This window comes from Diabrotica virgifera, chromosome 2, assembly GCF_917563875.1.
Source record: "Diabrotica virgifera virgifera chromosome 2, PGI_DIABVI_V3a".
In the NCBI taxonomy this organism is placed as follows: Eukaryota; Metazoa; Arthropoda; class Insecta; order Coleoptera; family Chrysomelidae; genus Diabrotica; species Diabrotica virgifera.
The window spans coordinates 247,220,915-247,243,294 of record NC_065444.1 but is presented as its reverse complement, the minus strand read 5'-3'; positions in this window follow the sequence as shown (position 1 = coordinate 247,243,294).

The following is a 22,380-nucleotide window of genomic DNA, read 5'->3' as shown; positions in this document are numbered from 1 at the left end:
TCGCGCAATTGCAAGAAGTTGCATGCAATAATCAACTGACGACATACTGCGCATGCCTTTAGGCAACTTTCTTGCGTCTTGCAGGTAGAATTGCAAGCTGTAAAGCGCCCTTAATGACTTTTAAGATGTTGGTCTCATAGAGTTATATATTAGCATCATAGAGGTATATATTAACATAGAGAGAGCCTACCTTCCGCGCTTCCTGACGACAAGATCTCATGGACTGGTTTGCTGCATCTCTTTCTAACACATTGTATCGAAAATCTATGATGACATTCAGTGTGAATATAGGCACGGAAGAGGAGGACAACTGTAGCAGCTTTACTATGCGTAAGAGTGAAACAGCACTAATCCAAATAAAAAAGATGGTGTCGTCACTTCGCTCTGAAAGATACTCTCTCTATGCTAATATATAACTCTATGATTAGCATAGAGAGAGTGTCATTCAGAGCGAAGTGACGACACCATCTTTTTTATTTGGATTAGTGCTGTTTCACTCTTACGCATAGTAAAGCTGCTACAGTTGTCCTCCTCTTCCGTGCCTATATTCACACTGAATGTCATCATAGATTTTCGATACAATGTGTTAGAAAGAGATGCAGCAAACCAGTCCATGAGATCTTGTCGTCAGGAATCGCGGAAGGTAGGCTCCCTCTATGTTAATATTTACCTCTATGGTTGGTCTATGGAAATATTGAAACTTTGACAACATTGCAACGAGTCAAAGTAAGTTGCCTATACTTGGCGCACCTGGGAGACTTTTCCAGATCTTATAAAATAAATTCTGCCATATAATCAATATCATCGCATGTTTAGATACGTTTAAAAATAAGACTTTATTGAATATATTTAAATAAAATACACCTCATTACTAAGTCTCAGATTATTTAGCAAATTAAAATGTATTTTTGCTGTAATACCTTGATCGAACTACCACTAGAGATCATTGATAGTACACCAGTCAATGAGAGGGAAAACTGGTTATTACATACCTCCGAATTCTATCCTACTGCAAGGATTTCGCGATTGAAACGGAATATAGAGGGCAGGTCGAATGCAAGAAAATGGCCGATATAAATGGTATAAACAAACATTCAATTGAGGAATAGAACAATACCGATTTGATTTAAAATATTTTAATGTACTCATAATGCTGAAATTTACTAAAAATTTCTTAATAGTGACCAAATTCCATTCAAATCAACAATTTTGTGGTTTGTTTATACCACTTATAGTAGTTTAAATCTATTCCACCAGAGGTCAGCTACTTTGTTTTTCATCGCGACTACTTATCTTCTAGTTCAAAGTCTACACTATGCCGATGTGCGCTTTTTTCTTGGGGGGTCGTTCCCAGTTCCCACCTCTGGAACATTTTTTGGTCAAAATAACCACGGAAGTGGCTAGAGAACCTAATTCTAAGCAAAACCTGCTCTATACCTATATATATTTTTTTGAAAACTCAATACTTTTTGAGTTATTCCTGGTTGAAAATTTGCCATTTTCATTGAAAACTGTCACGTTTCCGGACGGTTGTTTGTGAATACCTTTAAAAATCATGCATCTATCGAAAAAAAAACTATATAAACATTTTTGTAGCTCATAAAAAATCAAAGAGATTCGTTTCTTCACAAATTTTCTAGTTATAATACCTACAGAAAGAGATGTGGTAGGTGAAAAGAGATTTTTTTTTGTGCAGGCTCAAATCGGTGTGTTCAACTTAAAATAACAGAGAGATGGTCGATTTTAAGGGTATAATGCTAGCAATATCTTTTGTAGTGCTTGAAAAGACTTAAAATGAGCACTTTAATTAAATGTCGATTACATTCAAAATTAAGCGAGATGTGGCTAATTTATATTAAGATAAAATGCTAAGTAGGTATATTTTGAACCCCTCATTCACAAGATTTAAATGCATCGTTTTACTTTTACAACACCTTTTATTATACTTAGTATTATTTTTCTATGTTCAAAAAGTTGGAAGGGTTGAAAATGTTTTTGAAAAAATAAGATCAAATTATAAGCGCATTTTTAAATTGTCTTAAAATTCTTCCTCTTTCTCCATGTAACTCTACTAACGAAAGAAAAATAAAATTGTTATCTGAAAAAACCCTATACTCCATTAAAATATTACATTTTTTAAGCCGTACCTTGCATTTGTTAGAGGAGTCAATTTTATTTCCTTAATGTATAGGGGGATCAGTAGAAGATTAAGTTCAAGTTTTTGGGGTTGCCACTCTTGTCGCCGGCCGCCATCTTGAAAATGGTGTGCAAAGTGGTCTCGCGCTATATCTCGTAAACTACCAACCCTACGGAAAATCTAATTAAACATAAAATGTAGCAAATTAAATTTTCTACAATTTTTTTTCTATTACTTTTTATCGTCAAGTGACCAACAAAAAAGATATAAACAAAAATATGTAAAAAAAATTTAACAAGATTCCTTTTGGAGGTTTTAACTTTTTTTCAGTTCATTTTAAAATAAAATAATATTAGAGCAATTTTGTACAGGATTTTTCAGCGAACAATTTCCACTATAAATTTGTTTAATTCTATTTATTTATATAGGTGTTACAGCGCTCCAAACTTGACCAGATTCTCGAATGCTCATAGTGATATAATAAAAACAAAAGTTAGGCTTACTTTTCTATCTATATATATTTTTTATTTATACAATTTATTATGATTTTAACATTCCTATGCTATTATTAATCTGTTTTTGACCTTTCTCCCCACTATAAAACTTATAACCCGAAGCATCTATAGAAACAGCACAAGAAGTTGTTTGAGGACAAATTTGCCGGTTCAGAAGAAGAATGACGCAACCGCATATTGCAGAACTCTTAAGAAGATCAAAAAAACAAATTTTTGTTATCAAAATCATAAAGTATGATCAAAATCAGCCATTCACCACACCGTGGTCAGGATCTCGAGATATAAGCGTTTTTTGGGGTGTGCCGCTTGTTTATGAAGTAACATAACTTTTTTCCTATTGTATATTTTGACTTAACATTTTCCAAAAAACTTCTTCATGAATTATGTTTTATTATTGTGTTGGTTAAAATTAAAAACTAAAAAGTTTGTCACTCAAATGTTTAAAAACTAACAACTCCTTTTTAATGTGTATAAATATTTAGGACAAATCCCATTGTTACCCACATAACAATTTCATGTTCTTAGTAGATTCATAGAACATACTTTTCAGAAAAAGTATATACTTAGAATATGCGTAATTACCATTGCGAATGTGCAGAGCATATACTGAGTATATACTACATTACAGTACTTAAACGTTCTATGTATATACTTAGAATGTACTACCGCACTTCTTTTCAGTATATACCAAGAACATACTTTTTAGAAGATTCTAAGGAGGTGCTATAAACCTTCTATTTATATACTTAGAATGTACTATCGCACATATTTTTAGTATATGGGAAGAATATTCCAAGGAAGTGCTATATACCTTCTAGTTATATACTTAGAATGTACTATCGCACATATTTTTAGTATATGGGAAGAATATTCCAAGGAAGTGCTATATACCTTCTATATATATACTTAGAATGTACTATCGCACATATTTTTAGTGTATGGGAAGAATATTCCAAGGATGTGCTGTATTTCTCAGAAGTATGTTTTCAACATCACCCAATCTCATCCTATAGGTTCTACCAAAGAATACTACCCACCAGTGCCGGTTTAACACAGTCTGCCGCCCGGTGCTGATACGGATGCCGCGCCCAGGCTCAAAAATATTTCTTAACTTTATTTCAATTAATAATTAAAACCGGTATAATTTGACTTAAACTTTCAATTGCTGTCAGCAGAATTGCTATTTTATTTTTTAATCAAACGTTATTCGCGTTCAAAAATTGCAATTTCTCGATTTTTTGAAAGTTCCACCGCGTTTATCTCGAAAACTATGCATCCTACGAAAAAACTTGTAAGAACATTTTTTGCTTATAATTACCCAAGAAATACAAAAAATGTTTTATTTTGCGAAAAATCGATTTTGTGTAATTCCTCAAGTTCTTTGTTTATAACAATCTTATCGACATCCGGATCAACTGTTACCCAAAAAATTCGTGTTCTACGGGTCAAAATACATAAAAAAACTTGGGTAAGTCCATCTAAATAAAGGAGCCCGTAGCACCCCCTCCTGGACACAGCACTAATTTGTTTATAAGCCAAAAAATTGTTTATAACTTTAAAACATTGCTGAGGCTGCTTAAATAATCCGATTTCAATTCTGTAAAGTGCATTAGATAGGTGGAGTACTTCTTGATATGTAAAAAAATTGACAAATCTTTGTATTTTCTAGTTTTTGTTGTGCAATATTTTAAAAAATTTTAATTTTTTAAAAAAAGTTTAGATTGCAAAATTATTATGCAAAATCTAGTAAGTTAATTTTAATGAAATTTGGTGTACGGTCTTGACACATTAAAAAAATTTTCTAAGCGAATTAGGAAGGTTCCAAGTGTAACCTAAGTGATGGAAAATAATTGAATAACGACAGGTTTGTTTTGCCCCCTTATTTTATATTTATTGCTATTTTGAAGCAAGGGTGATAAATTAAGACATTTTTAACAAATCGCATCTGATAGAAAATTGAATTATCTTTTTTTTATTCCTATAGGACTTTGTTCTAAAATGAATAGTTTTTAAGTTTTAAGCAAAAAAAGTATAAAAAAACGAAAAAGTTTTGAAATTTTTAATTATTTTATTTTTTTATTAATGTTCCGGGCATACTTGAGAAGGAGCATAAATTAATTATTATTAACGAAGTTATCACCTAACTTTATCCTCAAAAATCTGAATGCCACCTCTCACATCCACCTAAAAACAGATTCTTACTGGTCTAATTATATTCTTAAACGCTGTAAAATGATATAGGTCTGGATCCCGCGTATGAAAAAAAAGTTGATTAATAGCAAGCTGAAAATTTGTTAATAGCTTAAGGGTGTCTAGTCCGATAAACTTTGATATATGGGAATACTGAAACAGGGGCAGTTTTAATTGTGGAACAGGTTAAAAATTTGGAACGGTCACACCACGAAAACGGTACATTTATTTTGTCCGACAGAATAGACTTAAACTCTCCTACCAGAGATTAAACTCTCATGCAAAAATCAGACTGTTATTTATCACCTGTCATAATTCCTGTCATTTGACATATTCTACATGTTCCACTCATTAAAACGACCATTTGGATATAAATAGCAGTCTGATTTTTGCATGAGAGTTTAATCTCTGTTCGGAGAGTTTAAGTCTGTTCTGTCGGACAAAATAAATGTGCCGTTTTCGTGGTCTGACCGTTCCAAATTTTTAACTTGTTCCACAATTAAAACTGCCCCTGTTCCAGTGTTCCCATATATCAAAGTTTATCCGACTAGACACCCTTAAGCTATTAACAAATTTTCAGCTTGCTATTAATCAACTTTTTTTTCATACGCGGGATCCAGACCTAATATAATTTTACGGCGCGCGGCATGTTTGTACGTTATCTGACATTTAGATAACATAAACTGAACACAGTGCATAAACCATATAGGTACGTCGACGTTAATAATAATTATTTATTTATAAATTATTGTTAAGTTTTCAAGTTAATGATAAACCAGAAAAATTTTTATTATTATATCATGTGGATTTGTATGCAAATTTTATTTTACCATAATCATATAATTTCGGAACAGCACGCGCTTCGCGCGTACCGCCCTAGAACCTTCAACCGCCCGGTGCTACAGCACCCAAAAGACCCCTGGTTAAACCGGCGCTGCTACCCACTGGGTGTGTTAGTATTCTTTGGTTCTACTAATACATTATATTTACATATTCCAATTGCATATGAGAATGTAGTTATTACATTCTACAATATTACGTAAAAAGTAAGTATAAAATATATAAACTTTAGTTAGTTATATAGGTACCTATGTATAATAAATATTATATGGGTAAGTAGTCTATATATAAAATATAAGTAATATATTTAGTTATTATGTGCACATCAAAATAAAAATGCTGCTTATATAATTATATAATAGCCAAATATATATAATATGTATGTAAATTACTAAAATTTATAGGTATCTATATACATTATACATACTTTTACTTACTAGGTATTTAGGAAATATTGAAGTACCAATATGAATTTATTATTTTCAAACTGCTTTTTATGTTCTTAAAAATGTTTTAGTCCTTGTAGCTAGAAATACTTGGTCCTACCTAACAGCGTAGACATAAATGCATAACTGTACACTGTACTGGAAACTATTTTCATATTTTGCTCTTTTGTTACCTACCCCCTTCCCTTGTGCAGGTATAAAATGCAATGCAAGGGTCAGAATGACAATGAATGGCCGTTTCCGGATTCCCGAAAATTATAGGTAAAAATACTTATGGTATAAACTCAAATCAAAATGGTATATTCATTTCAACTGAAAACGAAACGAGAATTTCTCATTTTTCTTCAATAGAATTAGGTTTTAAACTTTTTACCATACAATTAAAACGGTTTAAAAAAATGAATTAGATAGTTCACTAGTACCTACCAAAATACATAAATTTGATTAATTATTCTTAACGCGAAGTTGATAATCTATAGGCTAACATTATTCTTCTTCCTATAGGTACATACAGTATATTCTTTTTAAGATATTTTAAAAGTATATACAAGTATGTGTTAAGCATATACTTTTGCATATACTTACGCATATACTAAGAATATTCGATTAAGGTATATTCTAAGAATAAACTTTTACGAACATTCCGAGATACTACGTACCCGAATGTGCTCAGTATATTCGGTGCAAGAATATTCTTTGAGGCACATGCAAAGAACATGAAATTTAGAATGTTTTTTATGGTACATGCTATGCTTGTACTACGCATATACTAAAAAGGATATACTTCGACGAATGTTGGTAGGATATGCTTAGAACATGATGCGAACATCATTGTTATGTGGGTACCTACATACCTCAGAGATTAAACAGTAAAATTTTCAAAAGGAAATATTTACAGCGACCAAAGATACAGCGAGGTAAATTTGAAAAATCATAAAAATTGATTTTCGGCATTTTTGTATAAAATTTGATTTTTGAACATGTTCCACTAAATCTAGATAAAAATAAACTTCATATTCGGATTCAGCGACCTCGAAAACATAAAAATAGACCAAAATTGGTCATTCACCTTAAATTTGATTTTCGTGGTCGGCATAAAGATTGCTGCCGCTCGACTAATTTTTTTATTGTATTCCTATGAGAATTCGAGAATCTGGTCAAGATTGGAGCACTGTAAAACCCAGATAATAAATAAAATTAAACGTCTTTACAGCGAAAATTGTTCATTGAAAAATCCTCTACAAAATCGCTATGTTGTTATTTTATTGTGAAATGAACGGAAAAAAGTTATAACCTCCAAAAGGAAACTTCTTACAAAATTTTCTCATATTTTTATTTAGAACTTTTTTGTTGGTCACTTGACGATAAAAAGTAATAGACACAAAATTGTAGAAAATTTAATTTGCTACATTTTATGTAAAATTAAATTTTCTGTAGGATTGCTAATTTAGAAGATACAGCGCGAAAGCCCTTTGCACCCCTTTTTCCAATATGGCGGCCGGGGGACAAGGGTGGCGACCCCAAAAACTTGAACTTAAGCTTCTACTGAACCCCCCTACACATTAAAAAAAATAAAATTGACTCCTCTAAGAAATGCAACCTAAATGTAACATTTTAATGGACTACTACATTTTTGTACTGTACCTTTTTTCATATCTCTTATTAGGCGAGCGGCAGACTCCCAAAAAAGGCCCAGGTACTGACCAGGGAGAGGTGAATGGCCAATTTTAGTCATACTGTATGTTTTTGATGGTGCTGAAAACAAAAATGAGGTTTATTTTAAATTTTATGTGGGGGAGCATAACAAGGGCGGATCCAGGACCGATTTTCGGGAGGGGCCATGAACTTTTTTTTGGGAGGGGTACTGGGGGGTTTGAGGGTAATTTTTAAAGATTAGTGTTACAATGGTGAGTTTTAAAGCACTTTTCACAACTTTTGATTGCCATAAAGTCATTCAAAACTTATCGTTATTAAAGTATTATTAAAGTCAATACCGAGTCCTACACATTTCTTCAGATCAAAGTGCAGTTCTTTCAACAAGTTTAATACTATTTTTCCCTATGCTTCTCCTGTCAGGCGTTGTTCTTCCCCTCTTTCATGATTTTTACTAATTATTTTTATATTCTCATAAGCGTCAATGGACTTTGACAAATCTTCACGAATGTTGTTATTGTGTATGTATCTCAAATTTAGAGAAATTTGTCTCACGTGAGATACGTCGGTCGTTTCGTCAAATATGACAGAGTAATAATTTGAACTTTGAACCTGATTCATTATTTGTTCAATTATTTCTTCACCACAACATGTTATCAATTCATTTTTACTGGTGCTACTAATGTATGTTGCTCGGGAAGATGCTGTGGAAAGGTGTTGTTTAAGAGTCTTATCTCCTGATGCGATTTTAGACCTTCAAAATTCCCACTCACTGCTAGATCAAGCATCTTCGTTCAGAAGTAGAAGGCCATCTACACGATGGACTCTTAGAGGAATATTTTGTCGGTCTAAGATCTAAGAACACTATAGACTCTAACTATTGGTCGTAGCCTTTCTCTATTTTCTTGTAACTGTTTAGACCTCTGAGAGTCTATCTGGTTAATAACTGACTTTTGTGGGTTGCGATAACTTTGTAGAAAATCTAGCTCAACCTGAAAGCACTCCTTGAGGTCTGATGTTTTTTCTGGGATTGTGTGGCTTCGTCGTTGCCCATTGGTTTGACGAAAGATGTTAAAGGTTTCGTGACAAGGCTTTGGGCTGTCATCCCCTTTATTATGACCATATTTTTCATTAGAAAAATAAAAAGCAATACTTGCAAAACAATCCTTTTTGAATGTGCGAAAGTACCAATCAACCAATCAACTCCTTTATTCCAAGTGCTGGTGACCCAAGTAATGCTTCATTTCTTTTTATTCTTTGTGTGTACAGAATATAGAAACTGATACGATTTTGATAGCTGCCAAGGTCGTTTTAACCATTGGCACTTTGTAAAATTATCAACATTTTGATTTACACAACATTCTATGTCATTCTTGAAGCTTCCTTTACTGCTTTTGTTGAATTCTAGTCCAGAAGATATATTTATCCCCTGTTTTGTACATATATATGCGTTTGAAACTAAAAACATTTGAACTGCAAATATTTAAATTCATATTTTTTTTTATTCTCGGAGGGGGCCATGGCCCCCTCCCTGGATCCGCCCTTGGAGCATAATCAAAATCGCAATTTTACTCTAAAAATAATAAAAAAAAAAATGAAATCACGTTTTTTTTGCGTTTGCCTCGCTACAACTCTGTTCCATTTTAATATTTTTTTCTGAAATTTTTACAGTATATAGTTCTAACATTTCTGAAGACAACGGTATCTGTTTCAAGCTTTCAGTTTTATTCTGATAAGGGTTATTAATTTTTTAAAGTAAAAGGTGCAGATTTTTGCATTGCAAAGTTTAATCGCAAAAGTTGAGTGACGCAATTTGAAATTTAGCTTTTTAATCACGTTTATGTTAAAATATAGAGTACAAAGAAGTCTTCTGGAAAGTTTTAGATCAAAAGATTCTATAGAAAAAAAATAGTGCAACTTTTAATATCGACATAAGAAATCCCCAAAATAACGCTTATTTTTTGAGATACTGACCATGGGTGGTGGATGGATAATTTTGGTCTTACAATATATTTTGGACGATGTTGAAAACGAAAATGAAATTAATTTTAAATTTTAAGTGGGGCAATATTGTCAAAATCGCAATTGTACCATAAAATTACAAAAGAAGAATGTGTGTGTGTACTTTGTACGCACGTAAGAAGTTATACTTCTATTATATGATTTCAACGAAATTAATATACTTTAAACAGTTTATTTATATTTTATTTAAATATTAAACTAATTTTAATACTTACTACTTCTCAAAAATTTTTATTAAAACAGTGCCAAAAATTAATATAATAAAAGAATAAAACACACACAAACAAACACATTGAAAAATGCCACAAATGATTTCTGAACAATGTAGGAAACATTTTTAACAAAATACGTATTTTCTGAAAAAAAATAATTATATAATAAACTTACAATCATAAAATGTATAAAAAAAATAAAAACACTAAAAGTTTCCATTGGGGTTCGAACCCGCTTATCAGCGCAGTTAGTATTGAAATTCATTCACCTTAAACTTTTACCCACGGAGACCATGTGTCATCATGTGCGAAGATCAACTAACTAAACGGATTAAACTTTTGACGGTTCTGAATTTAACCAAATTATTTTGATTTTGAATTGAAATTATTTAGAATTTAAAGAAATATTAGATTACAACAAAACATCGAGTACAGAGTACAGAGAAACAATATATTAGGTGAATATTGATAGAAATTTTGATGGTAATAGTAATCAAATTATGTAAATCAAAGCATTACATACTATTTTAGTAGGTTCTTTTTAAATTTTCCAAATAGGTAGGTCCTACCTATGAAATTTTCTATTAGGATACTGAAACATTTACAATTATTACGTACCTGTCGCTTTTAAAAACTATTTAAAAAGTCACTACAATATTATACACTTGCAGTTTTCTCTGCCATCACAATAATAAAAACTAATATATACAACATTAATTTGTTTATCCACAATTTCCATATTGAACAATTATTGACAGATGATTTTAACACCCAATCAGATCCCGTATAACGTTTATACCATACTGTCTGTGTGCGCATGCGCGCAGAATTATGAAATGTTACTCTCAATCGCGCCTAAAGAAGTATAACTTCAAAAATGAAAACACGTTTCTTTGCGTTTAACTCGCTAAACTCTCGTCAATTTTAATATTTTTCTACAGATTTTACAGATCTCGTCAATTTTCTAAGATTGTACAGTATACAATTGCAGAATTTTTTAAAGTACAAGCTGCAGATTCGTTAATTTCAAAGTTTAATAGATAGATCTTTATTTGAAGTAGGAAAAACCTAATATACATAAATTAAGACAAAAATTACAATATGAACTTATGCTATACATAAAAAGTTATTTGTTATAGGTAATCACAATGTTGAAATATATCTGACATAAAATCATAGGTAATATAATATGTTATAAACTAAAAAATATATACAGTATGTCCCTGTAAGTTGTATCCATATGGAAAACTTTTTTATTATTAATTTTACGAAAAAAAGTTATTCTTTATAAAAAGCTCTGCATGGTCCAAAACCTAAGATTTAACCATCAAATATCAAATTTTTTGAATATTATACGAGGTATGTCAAAAAGTTTGAATTTCACTCAAGAGTAAAGTAGCTTTACTTTTCACAATATTGAAAATTGCTATTATGAAAAGTTGTTTGGAATTAAAAACTGTATTCTAGTATGCAATTACATCCTTCTAATTGAAAATTTTTTTTTTTAAATTATGGATAACCGCAACATTATTTTCAGTTATTTTAATTCAGATAACTCTTTTATTATTAATTTTACGAAAAAAAGTGACTCTTTAAAGTTCTGCATGGTCTAAAATCTAAAATACAACCATCTTTTGTCAAATTTTATCAATTTTATACGAGGTATGTCAAAAAATATGAATTTCGCTCAAGAGTAAAATACGTTTATTTTTCACAATATCGAAAATTGTTATTATGAAAAGTTATTTAGAATTAAAAACTATGTCTCAGTATGTAATTACATTATTCTAATTGAAATATTCTGAACTAGAGGTACTTTACTTTTGATCTAAATTTATCTTTTTTGACATACCTCGTACAAAATTGATAAAATTTGATATAAGATGGTTGTATTTTAAGTTTTAGACCACCCAGAACTTTTTATTAAGAATAACTTTTTTTCGTTAAATTAATAATAAAACAGCTATCAGAATTGAAATAACTGAAAAAATAATGATAGTTATCCATAATTTCTCAAAAAAATTTTTTTTTCAATTAGAAGGATGTAATTGCATATTAAAATATAGTTTTTAATTCCAAACAACTTTTCATAATAGCAATTTCCAATATTACGAAAAATAAAGCTACTTTACTCTTGAGTGAAATTCAAACTATTTGACATACCTCGTATAATATTCAAAAACTTTGATATTTGATGGTTAAATCTTAGGTTTTGGACCATGCAGAGCTTTTTATAAAGAATAACTTTTTTCGTAAAATTAATAATAAAAAAGTTTTCCATATGGATACAACTTACAGGGACATACTGTATAAAACATAAAGCCAACAAAAACGTACATCATATAACAAAGACACATACAGTGGAACCTCGATAACTCGGATTAATCGGGACCACGGCCGATCCGGGTTATCGAAAATCCGGGTTAGCCGGAGAGCATGGTAAAAATTAATAAAATACGGTATACTTATAGATAAAGTCCGTTATAATTAAAATAACATGAAATATATGTATATGCACAGTACACATGTAACTTACCTATAGTTGTATAGAGTATAGACTATAGACAGTATAGAGTATTGTTCATTTCTAGGTAAAAAAACTCGGTCAGTTTCGGTTGTGTCAATTTCGTCTGCCATCGGAACAATGTTATGTTATTTAAGAACAGTGGCTCTTTCATTGTTTAAAAGACCATTGTTTAAAAAATAATTTTTTAAAAGACGGTTGGAAATAAATAAAGGAATAACAGGTGCCTGTTGTTTGTGATAGCCCCAGATAATGAACATCGTTCTGCCACCGCCGCCGTATGCCATGAGTAATTTTTACTCGCATAGTTCAAATTAAACAAATACCCATTATCTCTCAAATATTATATTATGGTCGAAGCGAAGTTTTATCAATGAAACTCGATATTTTTAAGACATCCCAGAAGAGGCTACAGATAAAATATTTTAACATAATACACACATTTTTATTGTTGAAATGTTTGTCTGATGAAAATCGGTTCGGGTTAGCCGGACTTCCGGGTTATCGGGGCCGACTTATCGAGGTTCCACTGTACATTGAAAAAAGATAACTCTAAAATTTGCAGTTATATTTTCACAAATCTTTTATATATTTCCTTAATTCACTTTTAAATAATAAAAATGACTTACAATCCTTCAAATGCATTATATTCTTGAAAACTCCTAAATAATAAAGATGACATTGAGTTGGTTAGATTAACTCTGTTCACATAAATGTTGTTTTTATTTCTTGTGTCATGGTCATGTATGTCACTATGAAAACAAATAAACTGGTGAAAATAAGGTGGAGCTAAGCAGTTAATTATTTTATAAATTAACAACATTGTAAAATAGCACAGTCTCTGCTTTACTGAAAACCACTGAAGCGTCTTTAACATAGTTACTGTAGAAGTATAACGATTGGTTTTTAATATAATACGCATACCACGATTTTGGAGTTTCTGAAGTTGGTTCATTTTATTTAGATTAAATAGATGTAGAACAGAAATGTAATTGTAATCGCAAAAGTTGGGTGACGAAATTTGAAATTTATGTTATTAATCACGTTTATGTTAAAACATAGAGTACAAAGAAGTTTTTTGGAAAGTTTAAGATACAACTGTTCTATAGAAAAAAAATGGTGCTGCGGTGAATGGCTAATTTTGGTCTTACTTTATGTTTTGGATGGTGCTGAAAATGAAAATGTGGTTTATTTTTAATTTAATGTGAGGGAACATTGTCAAAATCGCAATTTTAACTTAAAAATGAAAAAAAAAAATGAAATCACGTTTTTTTACGTTTAACTACAACTCTGTTCCATTTTAAAAATGGAACATGGTCAGTATCTCGAAAAATAAGCGTTATTTGGGGGATTTCTTATGTCGATATTAAAAGTTGCACTATTTTTTTTTCTATAAAATATTTTGATCTAAACCTCTCCAGAAGACTTCTTTGTACTCTATTTTTAACATAAACGTCATTAAAAAGCTAAATTTCAAATTTCGTCACTCAACTTTTGCGATTAAACTTTGCAATGCAAAAATCTGCACCTTTTACTTAAAAAAGAAATATCTCGAGAACTCAAGGTAAGAAAATTATTAAAATCGGAATACAGGGGTTTTGAGGTGTGAACTATTTAATGAAAATATTTTGGTCTCTTTGCTACTTCCGGTTATACCGGAAGTTGGTTGTAACTTCGTTTTTTTAAATGGAACACCCTGTATATTTTTACATTTTCGGATTCTCCTTGATTTTTTCTTTCTTAGAATATAAGTTTTTATAATATTATACAGGGTAGGTTAAAAGATAATTACGTTTTTTTATTAATTTCGTAGCAAAATTCACACCCTGTAGAATTGTAGTAGTTTGACATAATAAACTCTGTTTATGTTCAAATGATTTTTAGTATTGTCTACTATGTTAGGAATTATTGGCATAGTTAAATTTTTCCTTTTTTGTATACGGGGTTGGTCGAAACTCAAAATGAGTATTTTCTGAGTTTTCTTAAATGGAACACCCTGTATTTTAGTATTGTAAAGAAATGTTATTTTAGGATAGTTTTTAATTTCTTAAGCAATCCCTATACCTAACTGCTTCAAGTTATTGGTGATTCAAGCCAAACATTAATTGCAACACAAAATACCTGAAATTTTATTAGGTTGGCCGTAAAAATATTCAATCACAAATAATTTTTCGGAAATAAATACATACTAATCGAGACTGATACTTAAAATAGCCAATAATGGTGGAGCTATCAAAATATCTATGTAGTTAAGATTGTTGGTGCGATTAACAATTAAGCACAAATTAAAGCAGTTGGGTATAGGGAATGCTTAAGAAATTGAAAAGTACCATAAAATACCATTTCATTACAATACTAAAATATAGTGTGTTCCATTTAAGAAAACTCAGAAAATACACATTCCGAGTTTCGACCCACCCTGTAAACTAAAATTCAAAATTTAGCTATACTAATAATTGGTAGCAATAGTAGACCATATTAAAAATAATTTGAACATATAACGGGATTTTGATGTAAAACTACTACAATTCTACAGGGTGTGAATTTTGCTACGAAATTAATAAAAAATCGTAATTATCTTTTAATATATCCTATACAATATTACAAAACCTTATATTTTAAGAAAGAAGAAATCGAGGAAAATCCAAAAACGTAAAAATATATAGGGTGTCCCATTTAAAAAAACGAAGTTACAATAAACTTCCGGTATAACCGGAAGTAGCAAAGAGACCAAAATATTTTCATTAAATAGTTCACACCTCAAAACCCCTATATTCCAATTTTCATAATTTTCTTTACTTTAGTTCTCGAGATATTTCTAATAGGCCCTTTATCTGCCTCACCCTATATATAGGTACTGTAAAAATTAGAAAATCACTAACGAAAGTGATTTCATTTTTTTTGTAATTTTAGGGTAATATTGCGATTTTGACAATGTTAGTTTGGTCATTCACCTCTCCGTGGTCATGCAGTATCTCGAGAAATAAGCGTTTTTTGGGGGTGTGTCGTTCGTCTCTATCATTTTCGACCTACATGGAGAAAAAAGGAGGTTTTTAAGAAAATTTAAAAATGCGCTGTATAATTGGATCTAATTTTTTTTCAAGAACCGTTCATTTTAAACCTGTCCAAAATCTTGAACATAGAAATAACACTATAGTAAAAGGTGTTATAGAAGAAAAACGATACATTTAAATTTTGGTGGATGAGGGGTTAAATATACTTCTCATTTTTCCTTAAAATACGTAATACATTTTTTTTCACCATATCTCGCGTGTTTGAATGTAACCTACATTTAACGGTGCTCATTTTAAAGATCTTTTCAACCACAACAAAAGATATTGTTAGCACTATACCCCTAAATTCGACCATTTCTGTGTTATTTGAGCATACACCAAAAAAATCTCTTTTCACCTACCATATTTTTTTTGTAATATAACTCGAAGATCTACGGAGAAACAAATCTCTTTGATTTTTCATAAGCTGCAACAATGTTCTATAATTTTTTTTTGTTACAGGCATAATTTTTAAGGTACCTATTCACAAACAACCGTCCGACAAGTTGACATTTTTCAATAAAAATGGCAAATTTTCAACCACGAATAACTCAAAAAGTATTGAGTTTTCAAAAAAAAAATTACAGAATAGTCTTTGCTTAGAATTAGGTTTTATACTTATATTGGGGGGTGACATTTACCCCTTCTCGGGGGGTGAAAAACTCGTGTTTAAAATAAGGCCGGAAATGGATAAATTGACTTGTTTTAAGCACCTTTTGTTTTGTAAAGTTTTTTACGTAAGTCAATACTTTTCGAGTTATTCGCGATTTAAAATGTTGATTTTTCGACAAAAAAAAACTACGTTTTCAGACCGTTTTTCCCAAATAACTCAAAAAGTAAATATTTTATCGAAAAAAATATTTTTAGCAAAAGTGTAGCCCATAAAAAAACGAAAAAAATGGTGTGCCAGTAAAGTCTACAAATTGAGTAGAAGCAAAGTTGTAGCTCATGAAAAATACGTTCTTATTCGTCTAATTCCAAATCGAATAATTCAACTCGAAATCACCGAAGAAAGAAGCGTTTTTCGGGAAAACCTTAACATTTTTAAAGTATCGAAAAAAAACTTATTATTTGTTTTTTACAAAAGTTTACAACATCAAAAATAAACGAGTTATACTGAAAAAAAAGTTGGCCCCTTTTTTTTGGTAAAAAAAATCGTGAAAACCTCCCTCTATTTAGCACCTTAAATAAAATTAATCGTTTGGCTTTACCATTTATTTTAACTGTATGTGTATTGTTTATATGATCTGTAAGTTTGATTGGTTTGAAGTGCTTATTTTTGAAAACATTTGGTTTTATGTAAATAAAAGTTTATAGTAAAAAAATTTTCTAAAAATTTTTGAAAAATTAAATTTTTTTCAAAATAACTTAAAAAGTATTACTGATAAGAAAAATCTTAAAGAGTAAAAAATGTAGGTTTTGCTATTATAAATATGCTAGTTTCATTTTGTTTCTCCCTAAGACAAAAATTGGTTAAGATATGGCTATTCAAAATTTGCATACACTCGTGATTAGTGACCCATTCAAGCTTTCTCAATTATGTATTGTATATACACCGTTCTTAGGCGTCAACGCCCTTCGGTAGGGATCTATGGGGGAGTATCACCGAGCCGCAAGCCCTTATCCCTTGCCGTACTGCTCCCTCATAGGTCGATCAGATGCCCGCATATTCAGGTCTAAGCGCCAGATTCATATTTAGAATTTTATACTGACGCGTTAGCCTTTTTGTTTTCCGATGGCCTGGGCTGGGCTTGAACTCTCGTACCTCACGGCGAAGTGAAGTGCGGGTCAGCCGCTAGTCGCACTGAGCTATCCGATCGACTTTCCGGCTTTCTCAATTATAACCCTTTCAAAAATAAACACTTTAAACCAGGGAGACTGACAGACCATATACAAAATAGATAGGTAAGTAAATTGTTTGTAAAGCGGTAGCGATTAATTTCATTTGGGGAGCTAAACACGGCGAGATTTTCATGATTTTTTACAAAAAAAAGAGGGCCAACTTTATTTTGAGCGTAACTCGCTTATTCTTAATGCTAAAACTTTTGTTAACAATTAAAACAAAGCTTTTTATAAACACTTTAAAAAAGTTTAAATGGATTTTTCCCGAAAAGTGCTTAATTTTTCGGTGATTTCACCTTGAAATATTCGATTTGGAATTAGACGAATAAGAACGTATTTTTCATGAGCTACAACTTTGTTTTTATTTGATTAATAGACTTTACTGATACACTATTTTTTTTGGAGTTTTTTATAAGCTACACTTTTGCTAAGGATATTTTTTTCGATAAAATATTTACTTTTTGAGTTATTTGCGAAAAATTGTCTGAAAACGTAGTTTTTTTGTCGAAAAATCAACATTTTCAATAACTCCAAAAGTATTGACTTATATAAAAAACTCTATAGAACAAAAGTTGCTTAAAATCAGTCAATTTATGCATTTCCGGTCTTATCTTGAACGTATGTTTTTTCACCCCCGAGAAGGGGTGACTGTCACTCCCCAAGTAAAAGCAATCAACGCCACAATTTCAACTTTGAAGTGGAGGGTAAGTAGAACCTAAACCCAAATTTTCATGCAATTCGGAGTTGCCCCTGAAAATTACACGGTATCGCCGAATTTCCCGTTCATTTACTGAGCTATACAGGGTGTCCCGAAAAGATTGGTCATAAATTATACCATAGATTCTGGGGTCAAAAATAGGTTGATTGAACCTCACATACCTATATACAATAGTGCACACAAAAAAAGTTACAGCCCTTTGAATTTACAAAATGAAAATCGAGTTTTTTTCATATATCGAAAACTCTTAGAGATTTTTTATTGAAAATGGACATGTGGCATTCTTATGGCAGTATCATCTTAAAAAAAAATTAAAGTGAAATTTGTGCACCCCATAAAAATTTTATGGGGGTTTTGTTCCCTTAAACCTCCCCAAACTTTTGTGTACGTTCCAATTAAATTATTATTGTGGCACCATTACTTAAACACAATGTTTTTAAAACTTTTTTGCCTCTTACTCCTTTTTCGATAAGTCAGTGTTTATCGAGATATTTTGAATACTTATCGAATCCACCACATATTTGTATATGGTTAAGTACGATTATAGTGACCTGTTAATAATCTGAAAATTTATTTATAATTTACATTTTTAGGTATATTTTGAAAAAGAAGCCATATCTCGATAAAAGGTGACTTATAAAAAGAAGACCAAGAGGCAAAAAAGTTTTAAAAACAGTGTATTTAACTAATGGTACCACAATAATAGTTTAATTGGAACGTACATAAATATTTGGGGGGTTTAAAGGAATAAAACCCCCATACAATTTTTATGTAAATATTTTAAAAAAGAAGCCGCATCTCGATGAAACCTAGCTTATCGAAAAAATACTAAGAGGCAAAAAAGTTTTAAAAACGTTGTATTCAAATAATGGTACCACAATAATAAATGAATTGAAACGTACACAAAAGTTTGGGGGGGTTTAAGGGAACAAAACCCCCATAAAATTTTTATGGAGTGGACAAATTTCACTATAATTTTGTTTTAAGATGTTTCTGGCATAAAAATGAAACATGTCCATTTTCAATAAAAAATCTTTAATAGTTTTCGATATTTTGAAAAAAATCGATTTTCATTTTATAACTTCAAAGGGCTGTAACTTTTTTTATGAGCACATTTGTACTAAGGTAAGTTAGGTCCAATCGAACTATTTTTGACCGCAGAATGTGTGGTATAATTTATGACCAATCTTTTCGGGACACCCTGTATAGCAAAGTACCCAACTTGTTCAACGATACTTTCCCAAATCATTTTCCCGGCCAAGGCAATGGTACAAAATGTAAAGCACTTTGAGGAAACTGGACGAATAAAAGATGGCATTCGTACAGGTAGATCAAAAACTGTTATAAATTACAATAAAACCTTAGAAGTAATGCAGAGTTTTCTTAAAGATCCACATACCTACATCCTCAAGAAGAGCTGCATAAAATACATGATATAGGTCATTCTTCAGTCTATAGACGAATAGGTAGGTCTTCAGAATATATTAGATGGATTTTAATTTACAAACGCTTGTTTGAAAGGTACCTATTCAAAAACTCTTTCATATGCTGGATTCTACATTTTCCCCTCGTTTTGAGAAATTTTGACAGATAGGTACGTTTTCTTGCTGTGAGCAACATAAATATTTGTATGTAAGATAAATATACAGAGTGAGTTTTATGTATCGTCTTGCAAGTCGTTATGAAACGACTTGCACGATTTTTATAGATGTTGGAGGGTAAGCGTCTTCTAATGCGGCCGATATTAAAGTGGTATTTATATTACTGCCAGACATTCTCACTGATAATTTTTATGTATTAGTCTCTATACCTAAATGTCGTAATTTCGGAGTTATTGCTACATAGTACAGGAACCGAAGCTTTTCACCTCGCAATTTTTACAGAATGGATCGATTTGCTTAAAAATTTGAGAATAAGTAGTGGATAGTCCAAGGATCAAAATCTATATGATGCCAAAAGGCGATTTTACCATGGAGGTGGTTGCCACCCGATCTCGGGGGTGGAAATTTTTTATTACATTTTAAATGCAAAAGTTGATAATAACATTCACAAAAAATGTTATATACATTTTTTGATAGAATTAACAGTTTTCGATTGATTCGCTATCAAAAGTGTTAGTTTTATATCGAAAATATCCCTGTTTTTTGATATTATACTCATTTACGATTCACTCAATTTTTGCCGTAGAAAAAAATTTTTCAAATCAAGTTCTTCGGAATTAAATAACCTGCAATTTTATATTTAAACATTTTTTCGTATCTCTGATGCTAATCTTTCTATTCTGAAGAAAATGATATTTTTTATCAAACTAAAAAATTCGTTATTGGCTTTTAACTCCAATTTTTTAAAAACTAATCATTCTAAGCCAGCTAAATTTCTAGAATCTATTAATAGTACATAAATAAAGAATAATGAATAAGACTAATGACTTTCTTTTACCAAACTACAAAAATTCGTTATTCGCTTTTGACTCAATTTTTTTAAAAACTAATCGTTCTAAGACGGTCAAACTTCTAGAACCTATTAATAATATATAAATAAAGAAGACCAAATAAGGTCAATGACTAATTTAAATTAGGGCGGTGATAAGGGGGTTGTTTCGGATCACTTTTTCGCTGATAAAAATAGGGATTGTCCTTCTTTTCATTATAAGTCACTTAATTTTTGAGCTAGAGACTTTTTTTAGATATTTAGATATTTTTAAATACTTAAAATTAGTTATAAAAAAAAACAACTTATCCTCGAAAAATGCATAGTTTTCCCGTCTTTTGACTTTGAAACTACAATATTTAGCATTTGACGAAGAAGAGCTAACATTAGAAAATTAGAAAACATAGTTTTGTTTATTTTTTCAAAAGGTACATTTTTGTTAAGAAAAGTTGTTTTGATAAAACGAAAACTTTTTGAGTTATTAGCAGAAAACTGATTAAAAACATTGATTTTTTCGACATAAAACTAACATTTTCGATAGCGAATAAATCGAAAACTATTAATTTTATCAAAAAAATGCATTGAAGGTTTGTTGCTTAGAATGTACGTTTTTACCAATTTTTGCGGTCAAAATATAATAAAAAATTTCCACCCCCGAGATGGGGTGGCAACCACTTTCATGGTAAAAGCGCCTTTCGGCATCATATAGATTTTGATCCTTGGACAATCCACTACTTATTCTCAAATTTTCAAGCAAATCTATCCATTCTGTAAAAATTGCAAGGTTTTGTCCTATTTTAAGCTTCATTACTTGGACTAACATTTATTTAAAGAAATACGAGTAAGTACCTATATGTTAAACAAATTAAAGAAATCAATTTTTGGGCACGAACAGACATTATTCTAGATTCTTTGAATCATTAGGAAGAAAAAAGTTCTTTTGTAATTTTTTTCTAAAGTTGATCGTTTTCGAGTTAAAAACAATTTTATAACTCGAAAAAAATTTTAAACTGAAAAAAAAAAACGAAAACTGACGATTTTCAAGGCTCAAAACACAAGTAAAAGATATTACTTATTGCCGAGATTCAAGCTCATGCTCAAACCTTATTTTATCAGTTTCTGATAAGTAATTTGGAATTATTTTATTTTAAAATATGTTTTCTTGGTTGTTAATGGAGTCCGAACGGCCCATCCTCTCATAAGCGCTTTATTAACAAAATTGAAAAACAATATTTAGATTGAATCATGTCTAAAATTCTTATGGTGAGCCTATAGAAGAAGGTTTGATAATAATTTAGGCGCTTCGTAATTTCAAAAAATTGAAAATCGTCATTTTTTGTTTTTTTTTTTCAGTTTAAAATTGTTTATACTTAACTCGAAAACGATCAACTTTAGAGAAAAATTATAAAATACCTTTTTTGTTTCCAATGATCCAAACAAGCCAAAATAATGTCTGACTGGGCCGAAAAAATTGATTTTTATAATTTATTTTAAAATTCTTTTAAAAATAAACGCAGCAATAACTCCGAAATTACGCATTTAGGTAGGTATAGCGAATATTAGGTGAAAAATAATTAGTATATCTTAAGGACTTCAAAACGCAAAAATATACAGGGTGTTCCATTTGAAATAAGAAAGTTCATTAGATTTTCAGAAAAACGGAAGATATGACAACAATGTAAATACTACTATAATATCAGCAGCGTTAGACGGTAGTCGGTACATGACAATTAGACCGAAAACAGTAGACCGAACTCATTGGATCGAAAAGCACTTTACCGAAACCTCACTAGACCGA